This window comes from Rhinolophus sinicus, linkage group LG03 (genome assembly GCF_036562045.2).
Source record: "Rhinolophus sinicus isolate RSC01 linkage group LG03, ASM3656204v1, whole genome shotgun sequence".
Taxonomy (NCBI): Eukaryota; Metazoa; Chordata; class Mammalia; order Chiroptera; family Rhinolophidae; genus Rhinolophus; species Rhinolophus sinicus.
The window spans coordinates 81,526,187-81,548,036 of NC_133753.1; the positions used below are offsets into that span (position 1 = coordinate 81,526,187).

General features: G+C 48.2%; 1 long non-coding RNA gene and 5 other non-coding genes across 8 annotated transcripts; 2 read left to right on the plus strand and 4 right to left on the minus strand.

Annotated features, from left to right (window-relative positions):
* Positions 1–5,051: 5,051 nt before the first annotated feature.
* On the minus strand, positions 5,052–5,215 carry LOC141570844 (U1 spliceosomal RNA). The gene has a single exon (XR_012495293.1). It is a non-coding gene; the product is annotated as a U1 spliceosomal RNA (small nuclear RNA).
* A 5,332-nt stretch (positions 5,216–10,547) lies between these two features.
* Positions 10,548–10,711, plus strand: LOC141570855 (U1 spliceosomal RNA). The gene has a single exon (XR_012495301.1). It is a non-coding gene; the product is annotated as a U1 spliceosomal RNA (small nuclear RNA).
* On the minus strand, positions 10,569–13,287 carry LOC141570626 (uncharacterized). Of its 3 annotated transcripts, XR_012494835.1 has the most exons (3): positions 12,944–13,287; positions 12,327–12,486; positions 10,569–10,992 (listed from the first exon to the last, which is right to left on the minus strand). It is a non-coding gene; the product is annotated as an uncharacterized LOC141570626 (long non-coding RNA). The 3 variants fall into 3 exon arrangements; XR_012494834.1 differs by lacking the exon at positions 12,944–13,287 and having other exon boundaries at positions 12,327–12,723; XR_012494836.1 differs by lacking the exon at positions 12,944–13,287 and having other exon boundaries at positions 10,569–11,245; positions 12,327–12,723.
* Positions 13,288–13,750: 463 nt separating this feature from the next.
* On the minus strand, positions 13,751–13,840 carry TRNAY-GUA (transfer RNA tyrosine (anticodon GUA)). Its single transcript is given in 2 exon segments — positions 13,751–13,786; positions 13,804–13,840. It is a non-coding gene; the product is annotated as a tRNA-Tyr (tRNA).
* Positions 13,841–16,577: 2,737 nt separating this feature from the next.
* On the plus strand, positions 16,578–16,741 carry LOC141570866 (U1 spliceosomal RNA). The gene has a single exon (XR_012495311.1). It is a non-coding gene; the product is annotated as a U1 spliceosomal RNA (small nuclear RNA).
* A 3,408-nt stretch (positions 16,742–20,149) lies between these two features.
* On the minus strand, positions 20,150–20,313 carry LOC141570877 (U1 spliceosomal RNA). Its single transcript, XR_012495322.1, has one exon. It is a non-coding gene; the product is annotated as a U1 spliceosomal RNA (small nuclear RNA).
* Between the last annotated feature and the right edge of the window lie 1,537 nt (positions 20,314–21,850).

A 21,850-nucleotide genomic window follows, 5' to 3' on the forward strand; every position in this document is an offset into this window, starting at 1 on the left:
GCCCTTATCCGATTCCACTCAATATTTGAGATGAGGTAGATGACAACCTCTTCTTGATTGTAACACCATTTCTCCCGTTTCTGTACCAGCCTATACTCAAGTTCCTGTCTCCTCCCGGGACAACTCACCCCTCTCCATGATTACATTCAGATGACTACCGCGTCTTGTTTTGGTCCTTACCCTCTCCTCCGTACTAGTATGTCGCATTTCCAATTGCCTGGCTGGATAGCTCCGCCTGCTGCACCACTGACAAGCCAAAGTCAATATAGCTCAAACCCAACTCAGTATCTTACACCACATTCGTATACCTCAGCTACTTTTGACTCTTGATTTGTCACTTCCTTCATCCTTACAACTGTTACAGGCTGAAAGGCTTAGACTCTTGTTTGACTCCTTTCTCTGTCCCTCCATGAGCCCTCAATTCCCAAGTCCTGTTGCTCTCTTAGCAACATCTCTCTCATCATCCACATTTCATCTCCCTACCCCTCACCTTGACTATTGATTGATCTACGCTCCTAATTGACAGCCTTGTTTTGCTACTCTATTTGGCAGAGTGACCGTCCAGCACAGCTTTGCTCTGGATGATTGATTTCCTTCCCAAAAAGTCCTACTATTTCCCCTTTACCTGCTGATCTGTTCACCTTATCCTGCAGTATTCTTGGCCCTCAACAATATGGTTCAATCCATCATGCCAAACTGATTTCCCTACACATACGAGCACAATTTGCTGATTCCAGAATATGTGTTATCCCTTCTACTACTGGTCTTTCCTTATGCTATTCCCTGGAGCACCCTCTCCTACTTTTAATGTCACCATCCAAACCCTACCCATCGTTCAAGATACATCTGCAAGTAATAGATAGGTCAATAACTAGTCAGAATGACCCTTTAGGATACCTGTCAGCCATGAGATGCTATAGTTATGGGAACTCACATTGTACCTTTTCTATGATGCCTTTTCAGATTTTCCGTCTATATGGGATCTTTCTCTGCTTTGAACTCTTGTAGGATAATGTACCTCTCACATGCCATGTATTTCTCTGGTTTTCAACTATTGTTCCCCCCAAATCTTTTGTGAGGTAAAATATTCTCCCATGTGTCACAGTGATGTGAAGGAAATCCCTGTTGGGGAACCTGCTTTTTCCTTTTCTGGGAATTGTGGCCCTCCTCAGGGATATGCCCTTACATCCATGTTCATTCTGTTCCACAAAAGTTGGACCATTATTCACTTACTTACTTTGATAAACTTAAAAATGAAGAGTTAGAAATTTTTTAAGGTGTGGCTGTGGTCTTAGGATTTGTTACCGGACAAGTAAATTCAGGGGCTCAGGCTGACATTTTGGGGTAGCTGTTTGGGGGTTGTATGTGCTGATGGTGAGCAAGCAAATAAAAGCAGGAGTGTGTAGCAAGCAGAGGTCAGCAGAGAGGCTTTCCCCGACATCTTGTCTAAAACTAAAGCCCTCAATCCAACCCCTTCTCTCCATTCCATCTTCTCTATCCCTTAATCCATTTCATCTGCTTCTACTTCACATAACTTATTTGGTTGCTTACTTCCTGTCTACCTGTTCCATTTCTCTATTGCTGCACAAAAACACAACCTCCAAAATTTAAAAGCTTTGAAACAAAAACAATCATCTATTTTGATCACAAATCTGCAATTTTGGCAGGGATTACTCTGCTCCCTAATGTCTGGGGTCCCAGATTGGGACTGAAACCACTGGGGACAAGCTGAGCATCTCTCTTTCCATGTATCATTCTCCACAAAGCTTTCGGCTTCCTCACAACATGACAGCTCCAGAGTAGTCAGTCTTCTTACAAGGTTCCCAGAGACCCAGATGGAAGCTGCAAGGCTTCTTCTGACCAAGTCCCAGAATTCCCCGAGCATCACATCTACCACATTCTATTGGTCAAGCCAGTCACTAAGTCCAGATTTCAGGTAAGAGATAGACTCCACTTCTCATGGGCAGAATAGCAGACATATAAAGGATATAGTTTACTGTCTAAAAAATGGTTTGGCTTACTGTCTAAAAACAAAATTAGAATTGAACAACTCAACACCAAAAAAAAAAAAAACTCAATTAAAAAACAGGCAGAGGACTGATTAATAAAAAAAAAAAAAAAAAAAAAAAAAAAAACAGGCAGAGGACATGGAGACATTTCTCTAAAGAGGACATACAGATGGCCAACACACATATGAAAAAAATGTTCAATTTTGTACACCTGAAACTAATAAAATAAAAAAAGCTTGTAGCAACTTAAAAAAAAAAGCTCAACATCACCAATCATCAGAGAAATGCAAATAAAAACCATAATGAGATACCACCTCACTCCAGTCAGAATGGCTAACATCAATAAATCAACAAACAAGTGTTGGCGAGGATATGGAGAAAAAGGAACCCTCGTGCACTGCTGGAGGGATTGCAAATTGGTGCAACCACAATGGAAAACAGTATGGAGGTACCTCAAAAAATTGAAAATGGAACTACCTTATGACCCAGCAATTCCACTCCTGGGTATCTCTCCAAATAAATCCAAAACACTAATTCAAAAAAAATATACACATCCCTATGTTTATTGCAGCGCTATTCACAATAGCCAAGATATGAAAACAACCAAAATGCCCATTGATAAGACTGGATAAAGAAACTGTGGCACATTTATACAATGGAGTATTGCTCGCCCATAAAAAGGAATGGAATCTTACCATTTGCAACACATGGATGGACCTAGAGAATATCATGCTAAGCAAAGTAAGTCAGACTGAGAAAGACAAATACCATCTGACATCACTTATAGAACAAACAAAACAGAATAAACAGAATAAAGAACAGAATAAACGAACAAACAAAACAGAAATAGACTCAGAGATATAGGGGAAAAAAAACTGATGGCTACTAGATGGGAGGGGGAGTGGATGGGGGAGAAGGTGAAAGGATTAGAAAGTACAAATTAGTAGTCACAGTATAATCACGGGAATATGAAATACAGTGTGGAGAATATAATCAATAATGTAAAGATTATGTGGGGTGCCAGATGGGCACTGGACTTATCGGGGAGATCACTTCATGGACTGTGTAGATGCTAGATGCCTGACCACTGCGCTATACACCTGAAGCTGAAATTGAATAATATTAAATGTCCACTATAATTAAATATACATTATATATATATATATATAGTCATGGGATGTGGAGTACAGCATAGGTAATATAACTATATACGATGTCAGAGGGTATTAGATTGGGGGGGGTTATCATTTTGTGAGGGGTGTAAATGTCTATTATATTGCTTTGTACACCTGAAACTAATAAAAAAGAAACTGAGTTTACAGTTTGAAAGGAATCACTAAATAGCAGACAAAAATATTGGAAAAAGATTAAGGCCTTGCATCATATGTTAAATGCACAGTGCTGCTCGAAAATAGGAATTGGCAAAGGATGGCCTGTGGGCCAAATCAGGCCCACCACCTGCTTTTGTAAATAAAGCTTTATTGCAGCTACACACAAAAACATTTTTTTAATTAGAATTGAACAGATTAAATGGACTATTATGAAATAGACTACAAAACATAATAGTGTATTTACAATTTTCTTCAGGTGTTTTAAAATATATACTTTCTATTGCTATTATATACTTCTCGGTCACTGCAAAGTTTGCAGCGGATGAAGTTCATACTTTGCCCTGGTTTTATGTCTTCCAGGTTGAAATCTTGACTTTTTCCCCCTTTAGGTTTGACTAGGTTTAGTTGTTGTATATGTTGAACCCCTTAACCTGTTGTAGTTTGAGACAGACTTACTCAAAAAGACACCAGGGAAAAACGATCCCTATTAAGTAGGTAGGGGAAATCTTAATTTCAAACTTTAATGGAGGTTAGGAAAGATCATCATAATAATGTGTCTAGTGAGGGAGGGTGAGTTCCTACAGGATGGAGGAAACAAAAAAAAACCGAAACATCCTTTTTACTAAAAGGAAGGTGAGACCAACCCCAGGGCGCAGAGAGATGCATTGATTGATGATGCTTCCTGAGGGAGGAACCGAGCAGGCCAGGGAGTGGAACGGCCAGGGGAGCCAACAACGGCGTGGGGAACCAGGGGAGCGAGACGAAGGGGGTTATGCGAGGAGAGTGGAGGATGGCAAGAGAGGAAATCGCAAACGAGAGTGAGCGGTCAGGCGTGTAGACCATTGAGGCTGAAAGACGGGTACCTAGTTTGGAAAAGCTTATACGATATTCTTAATGTTTCGTAGTAGTAAAAGTATGGAAGTTGAGCTCAAACTGATCTTTCTGAAGCGAGGCACTATGCAGAAAAGAAAATGGAGAAAAACGGGAGAGGGGGCAAGGGCGGTTGGTTTAAAAGGAAAAGCTGTGTGGGAGGACAGCGAGCGACTCAAGGCCTTAAAACCAGGGCGTGAAATGCTATTTGAATCTTCACCGTACGCCGTCTCTGGGTAAAGAGACGGGAACGTGTCCACTTTCACCCACGCCCCCGTCCTCTTTCTCTGTTGACATGCGATGTAAAAACTAGGGGGAGAGAGAGAGCTCTACATTAAGCAGGCTGTAAGCTTGGTTAGAAGTAACTACAGCAACGACCTGCTTGGATGGACAAGACGTCTTTCGCCCCTGCTCGTTCCCACCCTACCAAGTTGGACCGACCAGCCTTTTGCTTCGGGGTTCGCTGTGGTTTTCTGCGGGTGAAAAAGCCGAGCTGGGAATAGAAAAGAACAAAGAAAGCCAAAACTTCAGTTGCCGTGACTGACAAGAATTAACGTCACGCGTCACGGTGAAATGAGCTCTCCGGCGAACAAGGGTCAGTTTCGGGAAGAGATTTCTCGACCTGCTTTCTTCTTAGAGAACTTTCAACACAAAACCTGGTAGCAAGTATGAGATCGCGGGCTTAAACCCAATGAGGCGCTCAGAAAACTTCAACCAGACACAACTGGTAGAAAATGCACGAAATACAAGCGCAAATAAAACCACCGTAGGAAAAAAGTTTCGGGAGACGGCTGAACGCTGAACCCGTAACAAAACTTCTACTTTTAGTACCGGGAAATGCCAGGGGAGAGCGCGAACGCAGTCCCCCACTACCACAAATTATGCAGTCGAGTTTCCCACATTTGGGGAAATCGCAGGGGTCAGCACATCCGGAGTGCAATGGATAAGCCTCGCCCTGGGAAAACCACCTTCGTGATCATGGTATCTCCCCTGCCAGGTAAGTATGAGTTGCTCGGCCCGCAGCGGCCCCGACCCGCGAGCTCGCCTCGCCCTTCACGCACGGTCACTTCTCTCACGCGGCCTCCGCACCCTCGCTGCCTCGGGGCCCCTCGCCCCAACCTCGCCCATCGGGAAAGCAACCCCAGGAGCATTTGGATCTCGGGACGCGCGGGACGTGGGGGCGCGGGCTGAGCACGACCGGCAGCCTCTGCGCGCCCTGCTCATCCCCATACGACACGCCCTTGTCGTGACGTCCCCGGCGTTCTTTTCCCTACGAGGGCGACGGAAGTAGAGTCAGATCTGCTCTGACTCTTGTAGTTCCGAGGAGTGTTCGTTCGTAGCTTAAAGTTACATCGAGGGGTTCGATCTTCTCACCGTCTTTTTCTAATCTTTTCCCCTAGCGGGAAATAGCAGTTCGGGCTTGTCAGCCCTCGGTTAGGTTTCTAGTTTGTTTCCCTTTTTATGTCTGACTTTGTGACCTGGAGCAGGTGAAGGGCAGGTTTGCTTGACCCCTAGGTTCCTCTAGATATGATGCACTGACTGTGTCAAGCGAAAAATATAAATGCATAAATATGTGTAGTATGCTACCCTTTGTCTGGGGAAAATATGAAAATAGGAAAAAAAAAACAGATGACTTGAGCGCAGTACATTGACTATAAGCATCTTCGAGTATGAGGACGAGAACTGCAAACAAATACTGAAGAGCCCCACAGCAAGTTTATCTTTGATAGCTATGTGGTTGTAACAGTTGTGTAATGATGCTGTATTGTAGGAATGAGCTAATGAGTAAATGGTTATTGGGAGTCAAGGTTCTCACTGTTGGAGGAGGTAGAAAGAAATATGGAATGGGGGAGGGGACGAAGGAACCATGTGTTCAGTTGGAAATTGGAATTGAAGATGTCAGTACGGGCTCGTTATTTTTAATAGATACACATATGTGTAGGGAATATACGCACTTCCCAGCGCCATCCACTGAAGAGGCCTAGGAGCAAAGACACCCAATAGCAATGAGCATACCTAGTGTCCTGCTCTTGCTTCCTGAATGCCATTCCCCGCTAAGAAGAACCGCTGCTCTTTGGAGACAGAGATGATTTTTCAAGAGTCAGAGAAGGTGACTCCATCCCTGGACGAGCCTGGAACATTGTTGTGCCAGAAAATAAGGAAATGCTTCAAAAATTAGATGAATATCTCAAAAGGTAGCTAACTTGACCGGGCTTCCATAAATCCAATCTGAGAACCTCTGAACGTCCAAGTAAAAAGTCACGGATTAGAAACAACTGACTAACAACCGTATTGATTGTACATAAAGGAAGTGTTGTCACGCAGCGGGTCAGCAGCCTACCCTGCTGTCCTCTCGTACCTACCCCTAAAGAAAAGAGAGTCGGGCAGGCCCGGTGGCTCAGGCGGTTAGAGCTCCGTGCTCCTAACTCCGAAGGCTGCCGGTTCGATTCCCACATGGGCCAGTGGGCTCTCAACCACAAGGTTGCCAGTTCAATTCCTCGACTCCCGCAAGGGATGGTGGGCAGCGCCCCCTGCAACTAAAATTGAACACCGCACCTTGAGCTGAGCTGCCGCTGAGCTCCCGGATGGCTCAGTTGGTTGGAGCCTGCCCTCTCAACCACAAGGTTGCCGGTTCGACTCCCGCAAGGGATGGTGGGCTGTGCCCCCTGCAACTAGCAACGGCAACTGGACCTGGAGTTGAGCTGCGCCCTCCACAACTAAGACTGAAAGAACAACAACTTGAAGCTGAACAGAACCCTCCACAACTAAGACTGAAAGGACAACAATTTGACCATTGTTCCCCAATAAAGTCCTGTTCCCCTTCCCCCAATAAAATCTTAAAAAAAAAGAAAAGAGAGTCTGTGACATTAATTCTTTCAGGGACTTGGCTTCACCTTTGTGCTTACACCTTATATCTCCCTGTTAGGCTCCAGAGGATGGCTGGTTAGTCAACGACAAGAAAGATGGGGGCGGGGGGGGGGGGGACAACTCAAGCCAGGCACAGTCGAATGGGGACCAGCAGGAGAACCCATGGGGACCAGCAGGAGAACCCACGGGGTTGATAGAGGTGGGCATAGACCCCCACCTTCCCCCGGTTTTAAGGAGAGCTTCTGCCTTTGTGGCTGCATTCCTTCCCACGACCTGCTTGGGAAGAGATTCAATGGTGCAGTAACATCAGTTCTCCATCTATCCATTTCAGTAAGTTTCAGCATAAAGGTTTTGGCTCTTGGGGAGGTACATCCTGAAATTGAAGGTCCAGCTGTTTGCAGGCAAGGGTAATTAGTTCAAATCAGTTTCTTAGTATAATGTGTGAAATTCACAGACCTTGGAGAAAACAATGTTGCTTTCTTGTGTGTGCATGCATAAAAGCCAAAAGGCCACCGCCGCCCCCCCCCATTGGGTTGGGATTGGGGGGGGGGGCTCTCAGTCCTTTGAGGCTGTGAGACCCTTGGCCCCTGTTTCATAACTTTCTTGATTTCTGTTTCTTACTTTCTTAACCCTTCGCCGCCCCTTCTCGTTCGCTCACTGCCCGTGTTGCTGCGCTGGACGCGACAGGGAAGGAAGGAAAGTTCTTCCTTACAATTGAACACCAACTAATAAATATAGAATGAATGATAGAATTAGAAAAATCAACGTTTGGCAATCGTAATGCAAGAGTCATCAATGGATACTAGAAACTGTTGTGGTAAAGTTCGACAAGGAACAGGATATTTACATATCTTCAAATCACCGCCACACAAATTATGTAATAATCACAAAGGGCAAGCCTGGCGAACACCTCCAGGGGCAGATGGTTGCAGTACTGGCCCCATGTGCACCCGTGTGCTTCTGTAATACCCTCTCATCTTGACTCTGGACTTGGCTATGTGACTTGCTTTGGCTAGTGGAACATTAGCAAATGTGACGCAAGCAGGAGATTTTTTGAAAAGCGTTTTCTCGTTGGGACTTGCTCTCACTTGCTGTCCTGAGACCACCATGAGCTGAAGCCTGGGTTAGCCTAGTGGTGGCTAACCTGCAGGAGGTTAGCCTGTTGGAGGAAGCCTGGGTTGGTGAAGATGAACCGTGTCCGCGGAGGTCCCTGAGACTGACCAGGCCCCAAGTGACTGTAGCCATATGGGTGAACCCACTTGAGACCTGAAGAACTGCCCAACTGAACCCAGAATTGCTGATCCAAAGAATTATGAGCAAATAAAATGGTCATTAATTTGAATCAATCAGTTTTAGGGTGATGTGTTACCCAGCAATGGATAACTGACACACCACCTTAACCGAGTAATCGATGTTAACACCACCAATAACTGAACAAACTGACTTCACGTGCCTCCAAATGTGATGCCCAGAGGAGGACAATATATTAATTTGCTAGGGCAGTCATGATAAAGTACAGGCAAGCTTCATTTTATTGTGCCTCAGTTTCATGCGCCTCACAGATGTTGCAAGGATGGTGGATAGGCAAGTCCATCCACCAGCAAAAAGATTACGACTCGCTTTTGTGATACTCACTTTATTATCGTGGTCTGACACCGAAACTGTAATATTATCTCCGAGGTATGCCTGTGTCACCAACTGCGTGGCTTAAAACAACCGATACCTATTCTCTCATTGTTCTGGAAGCTAGAAGTCTAAAATCAGGTGTCGGCAGGGCCACACTCGCTCTAAGACTCTAGGTAGAGTCTTCTCTTGCCTCTTCCCAGCTTCTGGTGGTGACAGTCAATCCCTGGCTTGGCGGTTACATCACCCCAATCTCTGCTTCTGTCATCACATGGCGTTCTCCACATCTCTGTCTTTACATGGCATTTCCTCTTAGAAGGATATCAGTCATATTGGATTAGGGCCCGCTCTAGCAACCGCACCTTAACTTGATTGTACCTGCAAAGATCCTATTTCCAAATACGGTACCAGGGGTTAGGACTTCAACATATTTTTTGGAGGGACGCAAGTCAACCCATAACAGTCACGAAATCATTCATGTAGTCTTTTTTAAAAATGCGTACCTGAACGTGATTATTGGACAACCCCCAAATTGAAATATATTCTACAAAATAACTGGCCTGTCGTCTTCAAAATTGCCTACGTAATGAAATACAAAGAACAACTTGGAACTACTTCAGATTAAAGTAGGTTAAAGAGACATGGCAGCTGAATGCAACACCTGGTTTTAAATTTTCCTTTGGTATAAAGGACATTATTGGGACAATTGATGTGAATTGAATAACGTCTGCAGAGTAAATAATATCGTGTCTATGTCAATTTCTTGATTTTGACCATCGTAATGGGGTTAGGTAAAAAGGATCCTTTGTTTTTAGGAAATACACACTAAGAAAGGAAACTTCCTGAAACAACCAACAATCAAAAAGGATGCTACAATACGTTTCCTCGGATCTTTCCACAGCGAGAACCTCAGGTAAGCCTTCCCTGACCCTTATAATCTCTAGTCCTGTCTCTTGCCTCGCTTTGCGCCGCAGCACTGACCACTCACGAAAACACCATAGTTGAATCATTTTGCTCATATCTGGGGGAGATGCACCTTTAACCTCCCCACTTGATCTCAGGACTTTTCTTGGATGGAAGTGAAAAAGACCAACCGGACAACCTGAAAGAGGCCACCGAACCTCCCAGGACGGAAATGTGACGTTTCTGTTCGTTCGATTTTCAGAGACGACGTATCACCCCTCCGCGGCCCACGCGTCTACCTCGGAACCGACGCCTTGCCAACATTCTCAGTTCAAGTTTTCCTTTCACTGTTGCAAGATTGGGTTACTGCCTAATCTGGAAGAAAGCTCATGAATGAGAATTAAAACAATTTCATATCAAATTGGTGTCGAAACTCTGATCTTAGTATTTAACGTTTAATTGACACTCTGTGTGTCATTTTCGCTGAGACGGTGGTGAGACCAACCCCGAGCCCTGACCCCGCCCCTCGGTGGGGCCTAACTGCTGGGCACCCGGCGCGGCGAGATCCGGCCCTCTCCGGGGTCCCCACCCCACCCCTACCCCGCCCCGAGGTCCCGGACTCATCCCCGCGCGCCCGCCTGCGCCCGCCCGCCCGCGAGACACCGGCGGATCCGAGCGGGCGACAGGACCGGGGACGTCACGACAAGGGCGTGGCGTATGTGGATGAGCAGGGCGCGCAGAGGCTGCCGGTCGTGCTCAGCCCGCGCCCCCACGTCCCGCGCTTCCCGAGATCCAAATGCTCCCGAGGTTGCTTTCCCGATGGGCGAGGATGGGGCGAGGGGGCCCCGAGGCAGCGAGGGTGCGGAGGCCGCGTGAGAGAAGTGACCGTGCGTGAAGGGCGAGGCGAGCGCGAGGGTGGGGGCCGCTGCGGGCCGAGCAACTCATACTTACCTGGCAGGGGAGATACCATGATCACGAAGGTGGTTTTCCCAGGGCGAGGCTTATCCATTGCACTCCGGATGTGCTGACCCCTGCGATTTCCCCAAATGTGGGAAACTCGACTGCATAATTTGTGGTAGTGGGGGACTGCGTTCGCGCTCTCCCCTGACTTTTTTCGGGTCTTGAAGATTAGAATCCAAACGCGGAAAAACCTAGAAACTGGCCGGCTGGAAGCCCAACTTTTTCAGGGCAGTACCAGGAAGTCGTGTTAACACCAACTTTCCGAATTTTAACTTTTAGCGTTCGGGTGCTACGTTGTTTACGTCTGTGTGTACGCTTTTACCTTCTCGGACCTGGTTTTTGTTTCCCTACTGTTGGAAACGAAGCGGTGAGAATCTTTCCAAAGGCTTCCTGCTCCGGCTGGGAGGCCCAAAAATCTTCTCCAAAAGCTACAGAATCAGAGTTAACGTTTTAACAAGATTCTCAGTTGATTCCATGCACATAATAGTTTGAGACACGCTGGTCTAATAGACTACATGTATGTTTTAGTTTTCTGTCTGACTTTACCCACTGGAATGCAAATTCCAGGTCAGGGATCCTTGACTCTTTCTTGTTGACTGCTTCCTCCGTAGTTGGCTAGAATAGTGCATGGCTGGCTGTAGGCTTTTAATATGCTTATTGGATTAATTCCTGGATCTCAGGCTTGAGAGAGAGAGAGAGAGAGAGTTTTCCAGCAGGTTCCCAGGTTCTATCTCTGAGTCCCCGTTAGATTAAATAATAGTGACCTTCCTACAGAGAAATCACAGAATTGGAAACTTTCTGTTCAGCTTCATCAGTAACGTCTCTGAACACCACCTGCTTGAAGCAGCCCCTAGGTGAGAGCTATTAAAAAAAACCAAAAACCGGTCCCTGATCCCAGGGAGAGGATCCTCTAGTCCACACCATCAGCCTCCAGCCTAACCTCCTTCAGCCCCTTCTCACTTTAGGACAATGTGATCATTGTAGAGATATCAGAAAAAAGCAGGTAAAGGGTAAGCGCCTTATTTTATTTTTCTCACATACCCGCCCCTTCTGGGCATCCACTGCGCCACCCTGGTTCAAGCTGCAGGGGAGTCAAAATTTTACTTTTACCCTTTTAGGGTATCTGACAGGGCCCGAGAATCAAAAGGACATGAAACAGATTAACCGGAAGAAAGCATACAGATTTTTTTACACGTACATGGGAGCCCCCACAGGAAAATGACAACCCAAAGAAGTGAGGCTAGTCAGGTCTCCAAGCAGCCCTGGTTCCTTTCATTGGAGAACAGTATCTGGAGTACAAGATCTAGTGCTCAGTGCTTACTGATACTGGTGTGTCGTTGTTAGGCCCTGTACCTACTTTATTCAATGGGTTACGATCGTCTTCTTCTTCTTCTTCTTCTTCTTCTTCTTCTTCTCCTTCTTCTCCTTCTTCTCCTTCTTCTTCTTCTTCTTCTTCTCCTTCTTCTCCTTCTTCTCCTTCTTCTCCTTCTTCTCCTTCTTCTCCTTCTTCTTCTTCATTAATTATCTTGATTTGGCCAGTGGGAACTCTTTCAAACCGGCGCCTTTGTGCTTGACATGCCCCACCCCACCCCCACCCCCATCAGTCCCTGTACGTTTCTTTACTTTTTATCACAGCTACATGTTCCAGGCTCAGCTCCGATATTCCCGGCCTAAGAGCCTGGCCTCCCCCGGGTGCTGATGTGCCCCTCCACCCTCCAGCCCACAATGAGCTAGGCTCACTTTTTGGCGCAGTAAGGCTTACCGGGAAGCGACGGAGAAAGGATATCGGCCTATGCGGGGAGACCACGTCCAGGGCTTCACCAGGCAGATAGATACCAAGCCCGCCGCGGTGGCCAGTCTGGGGGCTTGACTCCCCTCCTCTGCCCACTCGCCCGGATTCCTTTGGCAGAGACAGCTGCTTCCTGAAATAGATCAAGGTTCTGTGGCTTCCTGGAGAGGCACTGGAGTCCAAGGGGGGGGAGGGACAGAAAACACCGGTGTCCCGGTTGGACTCCTCGTCCCGGCTGCATGTATTTTACAAACGTTTCGGATCCCATCTGGTGTGTGTCCACCACCCAAGACCGCTCTCTCACTTCGCGAATGTCCCACAGGAGCACAGCAAGCCACACCGAAGTGGCCTTCCCTCGATCGACTGAGTGTGTCGCCACCCCGTATCCCCCACCCCACCCCCGACTGGGCGGCAGGCACCTCCGCACCTTCGGATGAGGCGCAGTGCCTCAGGTTCCCCGCTACTCTCAGTGACACCTCAGACAGGAAGAGTCGGCCATCCTGGAGCTCACACTCGCGTGCGCTGGTCACCAAAACCCACTGTCCCCCACCTCACTCCATTCCCGTGAAGCACCGAAGCTAGGTTCACACCTCCGCATCCCTCAGGGGCCATATCTAATGAAGGTCTAAGGTTCTGTCTTTGGTCCCTGTCCCGCTGGTCTCCGCAGATGGTGGGGGCTCATCGAGGCTGGGGGCTCTCTGTAGCTGCAGAGCAATGGAATCTTCCCGAAGGTCCCCTGTCAGACTGCAATGGCACAGCCTCAGGCTCACTCAGCCAGGCTCACTCAGCCCGTCTTAGCCGTGGGTCAGCGGGGAAGGCTGGGACTGCAGGGGGCAGACCGGGAGCAGCTCCAGCTCTCCAGGAGAGGAAGACGTGCCGGGAAATGCAGTCTCCAGTTTGAGAGGTCGTACCAGAGCCGAAAAAAGCTGGTGGGCTCAGGGCTCGGCGCGGGGGGGCAGCAGCTGGGCCCCTGAGGCTTCAGAGAGCCACCACACTCCAGTCACCGCGCTTCCACGGCTGAGTCCTCTCTGGGATGCTGTCCGTCCGGCTGTGTATCGAGTCTTTGGAGTTTTCTACCCACAGGGGGGAAGAGAGCAAGGACCACTCCTCTGGCCTTCTTCTCTGCACTCACACTCCCTCGCCCCACCCGGCTTCGTCCCCAAGGGAAGCCGGCTCCTTCTTGGCGAAAGCCCAGCCCCTTTCCTCCTGGGTGCTCCTGGTTGGGCCTCCGCATCCTCCTCCTCCTCCTCCTCTTCAGGCCCTGCCAATTTAGCCTTAAGAGCCCAGGCGCCAAAGTTGGCCATCTGGTCAGAACCCACAGGCCTGTTGCGGACTAAGGTGGGGCTGGACGCCAGGCGGTGGTGGCCCTCCCTGGTGGCGCAAAAGCGTCAGGCACTTCCTTCGAGCCGGAGTCGAACCAGCGACCTAAGGATGTCCGTACAGGTCTAGCCTACAGTCCTCCGCTCTACCAGCTGAGCTATCGAAGGGCGCACGCTGCCAGGGCTGGGTCATTACTTTTTCTTGAGATGACAGACGCCAGGACGCTGGAGTTCCCGAGATCCAACACGCCTTGTTTGAAGAGAACGGAGCACACGCTGCCACCGCTCCCTCTCCGCGCTGGCGGAGCGAATCCTCAGCGCGTGGCTTGCTCCCGGGGCTTAGCGGTGGCCCGGAGCCCCGACTAGGATTTTCAGGATGCCTGGGCCCCAGCTCTCACCAGTTGCCTCATTTACCCTCCCCGTGCCCCTTGCTGCAGGGGGGACGACAGCAGCGCGTGGCCAGAAAGCGGGTAAGGGGAGCGTTGGCGAAACGGGCCCGTGGGGCGGGTGGGGGAGGCCTCCCGGGAGAAAGGAGGAGGACCCACCCGAACGCGCAGCGGGTAGGCGGCTGCGAACGGCCTAGCCAGCCACCTGATGGTTTTCAAGTGCCTTTAGTTCAAAATTATCATTACGCCAAAATGCATTTTTGGTGTGGCATATTCTGCCACCATTCAAAGCCAACATCACCTTTCCCAGATCATGCAAGTCTCCTGGTTGGTCTCCCTGCTGTGGTCCTTGCCACCCTTGCAGCCAGTGATTTTTTTTTTTTCTGGGGGTGGGGGAGCGGGGGTAGGAGGGGTCAGCTCAAGCCATTCCTCTGCTCAAAACCTTCAGGTTCCCTGAGATTTAAAGCCTCACAATGGTCTACAAGACCCTCATGATCTTACCCTCACCCAGTCCCCTCTCTGACTTAATTTTGTACAACTCTTTAATTTTGCGCGGGGCACAGGGCCTCCTCCGTGCTGGTCTCTAAACACAGTCCCTACCTAGGCCTTTGCTCCTGTTGATCTTTGTGCTAAGGATGCTCTTTCTCCGTGGTCATCCCTGTGACTAAACTCCCTCACTCACTTCAGATCTTTGCTCACAGGGCACCTTCTCAATGTGCCCTCTTCTGACCACCCAGTTTAACACACCACCTGCCCCTTACTGCAACTCCCGATCCCCTTCTCTCATCTGTTTTCTGTGTTCATAGCTCTTGACTTCTAACATACGAATTAATTTACCCATTGATTCCATTGTCCATTTTCTCCCACCCCCTTTCTCTAACTAAGGTATGAGCACCAAGAGGTCTTTTTGTTCCCAAGTTCCTGAACGGTGCCTGGCACCGGCTATGCACTCAAGAAACAGTTGTTGAATGGACAAATTCTCAATGTCATCAAAGAGATCAGAATATAAAAGAAGGGGCCAGGAGCCAGGGTTCACCCTGGGGAGATGCAGAGTTTCTTGTTTGATCACAAAACAGAGAATTTCTTAAGTTGAGAACTGCAGCGCTCCCAGCACTTAACTTAACCAACCATCCCAACCGCTTCCTGCACTAAAGAGACTTGACCAGACGCCAGCATGGCTTCTAGCAGCATCAGGTCCCGTCCCTAGGGTTGACCTCTGGCCCCCGATTCAACCCCAGAAAAGTTCAACATCTGACCGCCCGTTCTTCGAGGATTTACTTAAAAGGGCTTACAACTGTGAATATGCATCTCTTACAACTCCCAAGTGTCCCTCTCCAGGACTGAGAGCCATTCCTTTGAAATGTAATCGAGAAGGACAGAGACTCTGTCTCTCTCCCAGTGCCTGGGAGGATAACATCCTAACTTCAGTCATTGCCAGCCAACGAACACAACTGGCCTGATTGACTTTATGCTGACCGACCCTTTGTCGTTTTTCACTTCTCTGACTCTGTTGCGCCCCCTTCCTCTCATTCTCCCTTTAAAGCGCCCAAATCTCCTCTGCACAAACGGGAATAGAGCTCAGCTTTTCCCTTACTGTCAGTGGTTACTGAATAAAATGTACTTCACCACTTTCACTGCAGTCTGCTGTGTTTATCCTTGACAGAGTCCAAGTCAGAAAGGACCAGAGGGCACTTTGTGGGGCCACCCTGTGTGCGTGCTGGGGCAGTACGAGGGGAGAAGGTTGGAGGGCGCCTGACCCTGACCACTGGAGCTCCCGGGAGACCCGCGCCTGGCTGCGATGGAAGGGGACCGCTCAGCGCTTTAACCGGGTTTTCTTTCTACAAAACTTAGAATCCTGGGTGTTCGGTCTAGCGTTCTTAGGTGAGAGCCACTACACATTCTGAAGCACGTTGTGTCACTTTGACTCAGAAAGACCCCATGTATAAAACATAAGCACGATTTCTTATTAAGCGGCTTAGCGCTATCAGCCGGCACAAGGGCCTTTCCTGAATTTTCGATTACTTGAAGATGAGATCGAGCAGGCGAGGACAAACATGGGCTGAAATTTTCTTCTGCTGAGAGGAAGATGAGACCAACCCCGAGTCCTGACCCACCCGCCTCGGTGGGGCCTAACTGCTGGGCGCCGGGCAAGGCGAGATACGCCCCCCTCCCCCCCCCCCGCCCCGAGGTCCCGGACTCGTCCCCGCGCGCCCGCCTGCGCCCGCCCCGCCCGCGAGACACCGGCGGATCCGAGCGGGCGACAGGACCGGGGACGTCACGACAAGGGCGTGGCGTATGTGAATGAGCAGGGCGCGCAGAGGCTGCCGGTCGTGCTCAGCCCGCGCCCCCACGTCCCGCGCGTCCGAGATCCAAATGCTCCCGAGGTTGCTTTCCCGATGGGCGAGGTTGGGGCGAGGGGGCCCGAGGCAGCGAGGGTGCGGAGGCCGCGTGAGAGAAGTGACCGTGCGTGAAGGGCGAGGCGAGCGCGAGGGTGGGGGCCGCTGCGGGCCGAGCAACTCATACTTACCTGGCAGGGGAGATACCATGATCACGAAGGTGGTTTTCCCAGGGCGAGGCTTATCCATTGCACTCCGGATGTGCTGACCCCTGCGATTTCCCCAAATGTGGGAAACTCGACTGCATAATTTGTGGTAGTGGGGGACTGCGTTCGCGCTCTCCCCTGGTAATTGCTGGTATGAAAGTAAGAGCATTTTGTTCTTGGCGTGTTTGTCCAAAGCGGTGCAGCCAGTGAGCTCATGGGGGAGGTTTGGTTCACTTAACGAGACGACGCTGTGTTTTCAAACCGTGCTCAGATGGTTTTTCCAGGGCTTCTTACAGTGACGACACGGGACTAGGTCCATTTCCAGGGCGCTCTTCGTTTTTGAGGATGTCTATTACAATGCCAAACACACAACCTCAAAACCAGATGATCCTCCTTTCTTGGCTGCAGTTTGGACTGATTTACCATCACTGTCGTTAAAACATTCCATTAACAAGCCCTGTAGCTCCAGAACTCTGCAACTGTTGGTTATCCTGACTTGACTACAATCATCTAGATGTTCTCTAACTAGTTATTCTGTTCCTCTATTACACATTAGACTGTGTAACAGTTGTAAATTTTTATATTGTCTCAAACTCCTGGCATATATCACATCATATTAGTTTTACTTTGGTATTATGATAAAAAAAAAACAAAAAACGTAACGACGATGGTCCTGCCTTTTTGCTCTTCAAGTAAATTGCTGGAGTTAGATCCAAACTAATACTAGTCCACCCGTTGTCCTAATTGGTTTTATATTAAATAATTATAGACCCCTCTTGTGGGACATAGCCCTGTAAATTTTCGTGCTAAATGACTAGAGAAAATAGCATCCTGAAGCTCTTTAGGAATCCTTTCCCATAAATACAGGACCCCATAATTAAAAACAATATTTAGACTTATCCACTAAAGGGACAGAAAAACAAAGCAGAACGCAGACTAACTAGTTAGAGACCATCTAGATGATTGTAGCCAAGTAAGGATAACTAAAAATTGCAGAGTTCGGAACTACAGGGCTTGTTAACGGAATGTTTTTTTTTTTAGTTGTTTGTTTTTTTAATTTATTGGGGTGTCAATTGTTAGTAAAATTACATAGATTTCAGGTGTACAATTCTGTATTACATCATCTATAAATCCCATTGTGCTCACCACCCAGAGTCAGTTCTCCTTCCTTCACCATATATTTGATCCCCCTTACCTTCATCTCCCACCCCTCACCCCCCTTACCCTCTGGTAACCACTAAACTATTGTCTGTGTCTATGAGTTTCTGTTTCTCATTTGTTTGTCTTGTTCTTCTGTTGTTTTTGGTTTATATACCACATGTCAGTGAAATCACATGGTTCTCTTTTTCTGTCTGACATTTCGCTCAGCATTACACTCTCAAGATCCATCCATGTTGTCACAAATTTTCCTATATCATCTTTTTTTACTGCCGAATAGTATCCCATTGTGTATATACCACAACTTCTTTATCCATTCATCTATCGAAGGACATTTTGGTTGTTTCCAAGTCTTGGCCACCGTAAAGAAAGCTGCAATGAACATTGGAGCACACGTGTCTTTATGTATAAATGTTCTCAGATTTTTTTGGGTAGATACCCAGGAGAGGGATTGCTGGGTCATATGGTAATTCTATTCGTAATTTTTTTGAGGAACCTCCACACTGCCTTCCGTAACGGCTGCACCAGTCTGCATTCCCACCATCAGTGTATGAGGGTTCCTTTTTCTCCACAGCCTCTCCAACACTTGTTACTATTTGTCTTGTTGATAGCCATTCTGACTGGGGTGAGGTGATATCTCATTGTGGTTTTGATTTGCATTTCTCTGATGACTAGTGGTGTTAAGCATTTTTTCATATGTCTATTTACCATTTGTATGTCCTCTTTGGAGAAATGTCTCTCCAGGTCCTCTGCCCATTTTTTTTTTTTTTTTAATATTTTTATTGATGAAGGGGAACAGGACTTTATTGGGGAACAGTGTGGGGAACAGTGTGTAATTCCAGGCCTTTTTCCAAGTCAAGTTGTTGTCCTTTCAGTCTTAGTTGTGGAGGGCACAGCTCAGCTCCAAGTCCAGTTGCCGTTGCTAGTTGCAGGGGGCACAGCCCACCATCCCTTGCGGGACTCGAGGAATTGAACTGGCAACCTTGTGGTTGGGAGCCCACTGGCCCATGTGGGCATCGAACCGGCAGCCTTCGGAGTCAGGAGCACGGAGCTCTAACCGCCTGAGCCACCCATTTTTCAATTGGGTTGTTTTGTTGTTGTTGAGTTGCATGAGTTCTTTGTATATTTTGGATATTAGCCCCTTATCGGAGGCACTGTTTGCAAAAATCTTCTCCCATTCAGTTGGTTGCCTCTTTATTTTGTCCATGGTTTCTTTTGCTGTGCAGAAGCTTTTAAGTTTCATATAGTCCCATTCGTTTATTTTAGCTTTTACTTCCATTGCCTTTGGAGTCAAATTCATAAAATGCTCTTTGAACCCAAGGTCCATAAGTTTAGTACCTATGTTTTCTTCTATGCAGTTTATTGTGTCAGGTCCTATGCTTAAGTCTTTGATCCACTTTGAATTAATTTTGGTACATGGTGACAAATAGCACAAAAGTCCATCGCATTCCTATAACTAACAATGAAATCTCAGAAAAAGAAATACAAAAAACAATTCCTTTTGCAATTGCAGCAAAAAGGATAAAATACCTAGGAATAAACTTAACCAAGGATGTGAAGGACCTATATGCAGAAAACTATAAGACATTTTTGAAAGAAATTGAGAAGACCCAAAGAAATAGAAAGACATTCCATGCTCATGGATTGGAAGAATCAACATAGTTAAAATGGCCATATTTCCCAAAGCAATATACAGATTTAATGCAATCCCCATCAAAATCCCAATGGCATTTTTTAAAGAAATAGAACAAAAACTCATCAGATTTGTTTGGAACCACAAAAGACCCGGAATAGCCAAAGCAATCTTAAGATAAAAAAGAACAATAATGGAGGTATCACACTTCCTGACTTTTAGCTTGTACTACAGGGCAACAATAATCAAAACACCATAGTATTGGCAGAAAAACAGACACATAGACCAATGGAATAGAATTAAGAACCCAGAAATAAAACCACATAAATATGGACAGATAATTTTTGACAAAGAAGCTAAAGACAAACATACAATGGGGGAAAGACAGCCTCTTCCGTAAATGGTGCTGGGAGAATTGGATAGCCACGTGCAAAAAAAAGAAAATGGAATGTTTTAACGACAGTGATGGTAAATCAGTCCAAACTGCAGCCAAGAAAGGAGGATCATCTGGTTTTGAGGTTGTGTGTTTGGCATTGTAATAGACATCCTCAAAAATGAAGAGCGCCCTGGAAATGGACCTAATCCCCTAGTCCCGTGTCGTCACCGTAAGAAGCCCTGGAAAAACCATCTGAGCACGGTTTGAAAACACAGCGTCGTCTCGTTAAGTGAAACAAACCTCCCCCGTGAGCTCACTGGCTGCACCGCTTTGGACAAACACGCCAAGAACAAAATGCTCTTACTTTCATACCAGCAATTACCAGGGGAGAGCGCGAACGCAGTCCCCCACTACCACAAATTATGCAGTCGAGTTTCCCACATTTGGGGAAATCGCAGGGGTCAGCACATCCGGAGTGCAATGGATAAGCCTCGCCCTGGGAAAACCACCTTCGTGATCATGGTATCTCCCCTGCCAGGTAAGTATGAGTTGCTCGGCCCGCAGCGGCCCCCACCCTCGCGCTCGCCTCGCCCTTCACGCACGGTCACTTCTCTCACGCGGCCTCCGCACCCTCGCTGCCTCGGGGCCCCTCGCCCCAACCTCGCCCATCGGGAAAGCAACCTCGGGAGCATTTGGATCTCGGACGCGCGGGACGTGGGGGCGCGGGCTGAGCACGACCGGCAGCCTCTGCGCGCCCTGCTCATTCACATACGCCACGCCCTTGTCGTGACGTCCCCGGTCCTGTCGCCCGCTCGGATCCGCCGGTGTCTCGCGGGCGGGGCGGGCGCAGGCGGGCGCGCGGGGACGAGTCCGGGACCTCGGGGCGGGGGGGGGGAGGGGGGCGTATCTCGCCTTGCCCGGCGCCCAGCAGTTAGGCCCCACCGAGGCGGGTGGGTCAGGACTCGGGGTTGGCCTCATCTTCCTCTCAGCAGAAGAAAATTTCAGCCCATGTTTGTCCTCGCCTGCTCGATCTCATCTTCAAGTAATCGAAAATTCAGGAAAGGCCCTTGTGCCGGCTGATAGCGCTAAGCCGCTTAATAAGAAATCGTGCTTATGTTTTATACATGGGGTCTTTCTGAGTCAAAGTGACACAACGTGCTTCAGAATGTGTAGTGGCTCTCACCTAAGAACGCTAGACCGAACACCCAGGATTCTAAGTTTTGTAGAAAGAAAACCCGGTTAAAGCGCTGAGCGGTCCCCTTCCATCGCAGCCAGGCGCGGGTCTCCCGGGAGCTCCAGTGGTCAGGGTCAGGCGCCCTCCAACCTTCTCCCCTCGTACTGCCCCAGCACGCACACAGGGTGGCCCCACAAAGTGCCCTCTGGTCCTTTCTGACTTGGACTCTGTCAAGGATAAACACAGCAGACTGCAGTGAAAGTGGTGAAGTACATTTTATTCAGTAACCACTGACAGTAAGGGAAAAGCTGAGCTCTATTCCCGTTTGTGCAGAGGAGATTTGGGCGCTTTAAAGGGAGAATGAGAGGAAGGGGGCGCAACAGAGTCAGAGAAGTGAAAAACGACAAAGGGTCGGTCAGCATAAAGTCAATCAGGCCAGTTGTGTTCGTTGGCTGGCAATGACTGAAGTTAGGATGTTATCCTCCCAGGCACTGGGAGAGAGACAGAGTCTCTGTCCTTCTCGATTACATTTCAAAGGAATGGCTCTCAGTCCTGGAGAGGGACACTTGGGAGTTGTAAGAGATGCATATTCACAGTTGTAAGCCCTTTTAAGTAAATCCTCGAAGAACGGGCGGTCAGATGTTGAACTTTTCTGGGGTTGAATCGGGGGCCAGAGGTCAACCCTAGGGACGGGACCTGATGCTGCTAGAAGCCATGCTGGCGTCTGGTCAAGTCTCTTTAGTGCAGGAAGCGGTTGGGATGGTTGGTTAAGTTAAGTGCTGGGAGCGCTGCAGTTCTCAACTTAAGAAATTCTCTGTTTTGTGATCAAACAAGAAACTCTGCATCTCCCCCAGGGTGAACCCTGGCTCCTGGCCCCCTTCTTTTATATTCTGATCTCTTTGATGACAT